Genomic DNA, 6,080 nt, shown 5'->3' with positions numbered 1-6,080 from the left:
AACAACTAGCAGCAGCAACATACTCTTCTTCTGCTGTGGATGTTGAGACACAATTTTGTTTTCTGGATGTCCAACTTACTAGCTTGTCCCCCAAGAGTTTACAGCTTCCAGACGTGCTCTTTCTATCAACCTTGCAACCTGCATGATCTGCATCTGTATAGGCTATTAGATCAAAGTCAAAGTTCTTTGGATACCAGAGACCCAATGATGGAGTTCCCTTAAGGTATCGAAAGATCCTCTTGACTGTAGAGAGATGCAATTCTTTAGGATTTGATTGATATCTTGCACAAAGACATGTGGCAAACATTATATTTGGTCTACTAGCAGTTAGATACAGGAGTGATCCAATCATGCCTCTGTAGGTTGTTACATCCACAGGTTTGCCTGATGGATCAGCAAATAGCTTAGCTCTTGTAGCCATAGGTGTTCTCATCGATGATGATGCTTTGGATTTGTATGTCTAACGTTCTTTTTATTTGATGTAAACAAAGAAGTAAATCTAGGTGTAAATCTTGTCCTAGCATTGGTTGTTTTTACAAACTTCCTATCTAGTTCAGATTTTTTATTTGGAAAGGTCTTTGGCTTTACTTCTTTTCTCCTGAGGAAGGTCTGCTTTTCTTCAGCTGGATAGAAAGAAAAGGGGTGATTAATATTCTCAGAGGCAGGCCACTTCTGTTTTTGCTCACGAGTAAACTTGATGAACCTGAAGGATGTACTAGGGCCTTGTGAGTTATCTTTGGCAGATTTACTATCTTTCAGTTTTCTCTTTTCTTTGTCTGAAGTTTTCATCGATGAAGGAATACCAAATTTCATTGAGGTTTTTGAGTTTTGATTCTTCTTATCCTCAATGATCTTTGATAATTCACAACTTATCTCTTCTTCAGATTCAGAATCAAGAAAGTCTCTTGCGGATTTCTCAAAATAAAAATTAGCATGGATTGAATTCGAAGATGTGGGTTCAGAGGTTGATGCTTCAGAGTGATCTGTTTGAGGTTTCATCGATTCTGACTTCGATGAACTTKCAATTTTACTTGGGTTGTTCATCGATTCATCAGCTGATGGTTCCTCATTTTGATTCTCTTTTTCATCAACAGTACTTGCTGATGGAGAGGAATTGACAATCAGAGATTCTGGATTAACCATAGGATTTCCATCCGTTTCTGATTGAGAGGTGTCATTTCTTTCATCAAAATTCTTACTTGTACTGTTCTCGTATACCACATTTTCAAAGTTYTGTCTTGAAACGACAGTTTTTCCATCGACTTTAACTCTTTTAAAATTTGCTTTTGGTTTTGGAGTAAAGTCGGGTGTTTGAATGCATCTAAGTTTGAAAATGGATTCAAGGGTGGATTTCTTTGATTCGATGAAAGAGTCCAATTCATTGAATCCAATCCTTTGAGTGTCCGTTTGACCATTTAATTTTTCATATACGTCTTGGGCATCTTTATACTTCTTCATCAGAAGTTCATTGGTTTGAAGCTTCTAGTGAAGAATTTCCCGTTCTTTTTGAAAGAAATCTTTAAGAGCTACTGAATTTAGTCTCTCTGCCTCGGATTCCTTTAAGGCCTTTGTTTTCTTTTCTAGGTCCTTAGTTATTCGTTTGTTTAATTACAGAAGTTTATCTTCCTCTGATTTCTTAAGTGTGCTGATGCGAATCTTTTCCTTTGCAAGTTCAGCTTTTTCTTCGGTTAGAAGATCATTTTCTCTTTTGTAGAAACTTGCTTCTTTTTCCTCTTTTATCCTTTCGGATTTTTCAAAATTTAATTTCTCTTTTAATTTCAAGAAATCTTCTGAAAGTTTTATTACCCTTAACTCTAGCTCCGATGGAGCAGAGTTGGTTATATTGGAGGTAGACTCACATACCTGATCATCAGAGTTGTAGGCGGATTCTGCTTTGGACGTGGCCATCAAACATATGAGTGCTTTGTCTTCATCGTCTGATGAAGAATCGGACACCCAATTTTCTTTCTCAGTCATCAGGCTTCGCTCTCTAGAATTATATTTGTATTTCTTCTTGTAATAGTCAGCATCCTTTACCAATCGTCCTCCGCATTCTTTAGAAAAATGACCGAGTTTTCCGCATCTAAAGCATCGGAGGTGATTTTTCCTTCCATCCTTGTCTTTTTTCCTCTCGTCTCTTTTGTCTTCCCTTTTTTCTTCTCTTTCTTCTCTCCCATCTCTTCTATCTTCCCTCTGATGAAATTTGGATGGCTTCCTTTCATACGATGACTGGTACCTTTCCCTCTTGAACTCTTTTCGTTCATAGGGTTTCTTGATRAACTTTTTCTGGAACTGTTTTGTGATCAAGGCCAAAGATTTGGCAAAAGCTTTAATTTCATCATCTGTTTCAGAAGTTTCTTCTTCAGATTCTGATTCAACCACCAATGTTTTCTTGCCTTTCTTTTTATGTTATTTGGTAGAGGTCCTTGATTTTTCTTTTTCATCGGCAGCAAGGGCAAGAGGTCCACCGATGGAAACCTTCTTTTTCATTATGTCATTCTCTTGTGCTGCAAGCGTTCCATACAGATCATGAAGTGACCAGCCGTCTAGGTCCTGGTTTGCTTGAAGGGACATAGACAGCTGAGTCCATTCATCGCCCAAGCTTTTTAGGAATAAAACGTTGTTTTCTTCCTTAGTTCTGGAGATATCGTTTCGACGACATTGATTGATCAATGTGTTAAAACGATCATATGTCTTCTATATTGGTTCATCAGGAAGGGACTTGAAATTAGTATATTCGTTGAGACATTGTACTCTACGATTTTTCCTTATTTTTGCTCCTCCTTCTAGTTGGCTTGCCAGTTCATCCCATAGTTCCTTGGCTGTGGAACATGCGTCGAAGGATTGGAAGATTTCATTGGGTATGGCCATGATTATCAATCGTTTGGCCTTTTTGTCTGTTTCTACTCTTTTCATGTCGTCTTCATCCCAATTCTTCTCATCCTTGGGCATATAGTAGGTAGGAATTTCAGCCGTGGTGTTTGTTCCTGAACTCTTGGGACAAGAGTTTGTGGAATGTAAGGACCCTCCATGACAGACCACATGAGGTTCTTGTCCATCCCTTCCAAGAAATTCACCATTCTGATATTCCATTGTAGATATTCTTCTCGTTGAAGAGTTGGAGGCTTGGTGAGAGAGCCAACACTATACGCAGAATTCCAGTTGGCCATTGAGAATTTTGAAGAGAACRATTAATGTTTTGACGAGAAAGAAGATCAAAATTTGAGAGAATTTTGTTTGATCGTTTTGATTGGAATATCAATCAATCGGCTCTGATACCAATTGTTGATCCCAGGTCTCTCAATAACGCTAATAATCTAGTTAATAATAACCAAATTATAGTGATTTGATGAACACTCAAGAAGAAATTATGAACAATTAAGAACAATCTTGAGCGTCAAATATTTCACTTTATTAATAAGAAAAACGTAAAAGCGACTCTTTTTACAATAGGCCTAATCACCTATTTATACTAATAAGAAGATAACTATCTAATGAGACTTTTTAGCTAATCTTCTATTAACAGATAATGTTTATCTAAACTATAGATAAGCTTTAGTAATTAAGATAAACTCAAAATCTAGCTGTTGACTTGTCATCTCCAGCTGTCATTCATGGTATGATGGATCATCCTTATCTTTATGTCTTCATCGCATGCTTCTGAATGAATTGCTGGATAATTCTCTAAGTGTAGTTAACCAGAGGGTCGATGAAGATGCTCTTTCCATCGCATCCTTGGTCGTCTATCGGTCCTCTGGTTGTGCTCTAGACTTAGTCAATTCTGCCTTGATGTCTTCATCGGTCTTCTGGTTCTTCATCACTTATTGTTTTTCATTACTTTTTCACTTTATGAATTATGGGGTTTAATAACTTTTTCTTAAACTTGTAACTTAAAAAAACTTATATCGTAAAAACTGCATCACTGAAAAATATCCCAAAATAGTTAAAAGAGACATGAACTTTATATGTAACTTTTCCTTACTATTAAATCTTAAGGCAATTTTTTTATGTTGCTTTGTCATCATCAAATAAGGGGAGATTGTTGATTCTCTCTCTCATTGATTTGATGATAATCCCTTCGAAGTATTATGTTTCCGTCTTTTCAGTTCCAGCGATCATCATTGAGTCTGTTTAGTGATCGCTGAAACATGCATTGTAATCTTATTACGACAGTGATATGTCAAGAAGACAAAACGCACACTCAAGAACCTTCAGTGAATATCGAAGACTGAAACTGAAGATTAGTGACTGGAGCGTTCGTGATCCGAAACGGTATACAATGATTACAATCTGGTCAACATACGTGTGAAGACAACACAAGCCTTGGTAAATGCTGAAGAGACCTCCAATGTTATTCCCGCATTCATGCGATCAAATGAAGCTTTCCATGCACGATTATTTTTGTCTTGTCCTTCCATACACAAAGAACAAACTCATACCCTTTCGACTCTATTGCTCACCAACTTCATGAATGGATGTCTGCTCATGAGTAGACAATAGTACTATTCGTTGTTGCAAAGGACAAGCTTGACGCATGTTCTAACCCTTATGAATTGCATTTAATGCAATGGGTATAGAAATTTAAGTGCTCTCCACATGCACTACATGTATCTACAACACACAAAAGAATACATACACTTATCTTCAAGCAAGTTAGAATTTCTGTCTAAATCTAAAGTTCTTACCCAAGAAAAATATCTTTTTGTCTTTATTTTATTCGAAAACTTTCTTATATGTGCTAAGTATATTTGTGTGTAATCTTAGATTGTTTTAGATAGGTTATCTTTACCTTTTCTATTTTCGTAAATTGATCCTTCTATATTAATATATTTTTTTTTAAATGAAAGTTTTATGTGTTTGTATTCATCCCCCCCTTCTACAAACTGTTCCTCTAAAGTCTTGTAGACCCAGTTGGGATCAACATCGCTTCAAGAGGAGTCTCATTGGAAGAGTAATGAGAGGAAGAGGTGTCAGGAATGGAAAAGACAAAAGTACCAAACTTCAGCATGGACTTGTTAGTGATACTTTCTTCCTGATCATAGGAAAATCCTAGAGCACTCTTTATCTTGACAAGAATCTGAGCGTTGATGATTTCAGAGGCTTTGATATAGGCTTTGCACCACCCTTCAATGGTAGCCTTCTCAGCCTTGAGTTCAACAATAGCTTGCTTACGTTCAACAATAGCCTACTCGCGTTCGATGCTTATGGTCTGGTTTACAATGCCTTGATCCTTAAGATTTTCCTCAATCTTGATCATCTCTTTGATCTATTAATAGAATTTATCTAATTGTTCTTGAAGATCAAGATTAAGCTTCTCAACTTTGGGTTTTCCATTCAGTGCATTACAATGGTCATTCGTCACCATATCTAATGTAGATAGGCTATTAGAAGAAGAGGAATAAGAGGGTTCATTCAGGGTACATGCCTGAGCAGAGGTTGATGACGAGGGATCACTGAAGGTTGATGTTAGGAATGAAATTCAGTGTAAAATTGTATTCGTCTTGAAAGATAAAATTGTCTATAATTGTATAAAAGTCATCGTGTTTGAATTTTATTAGAAATCTTTGACTTTGACTTTGTCTTGTAGTTTGACCCTATATAAAGGGTGTTTTCTTTGTAAATTGTGTCGGTGCTCATTGTAAAATTCACACGTATCATCGTGAGAGTTTATAAAGCATTGACTGTTGTTGACTTTCTCTCTCATCTATCTCCTTCTAATATTGTTCTTGAAGATTTCTTAGATCTGCCATAAATCCTTGAAGATATTTGAAGATTGATTATATTTAGGGACTTTCAATTGGTATCAAAGCATGTTTGCATGAAGATTGATTGAAGAAATTATCATGATCTACACAGATTTTCTGGATTTTTTTTAAAGTCCTTTGTGTTCTTGTTTGTTCATCCTTGATCTAATTTTTTTTTTAATCTTTCATTTAATGGACGTTTAGGTGTTAAAAGTGTGATTGTTGTGTTCGTTTTTATATAGCGATTCATTGATTTTCTTGTGATTTTGTGTTTTGATCATCGTTTTTAGAGATTTGAAAAGTTTTGTGTTTTTTTGGTGTTCTTCGTGTTCTTTC

Source organism: Cynara cardunculus (genome assembly GCF_001531365.2).
Source record: "Cynara cardunculus var. scolymus isolate 2C chromosome LG 12, CcrdV1, whole genome shotgun sequence".
In the NCBI taxonomy this organism is placed as follows: Eukaryota; Viridiplantae; Streptophyta; class Magnoliopsida; order Asterales; family Asteraceae; genus Cynara; species Cynara cardunculus.
This window is presented reverse-complemented; position numbering follows the sequence as displayed.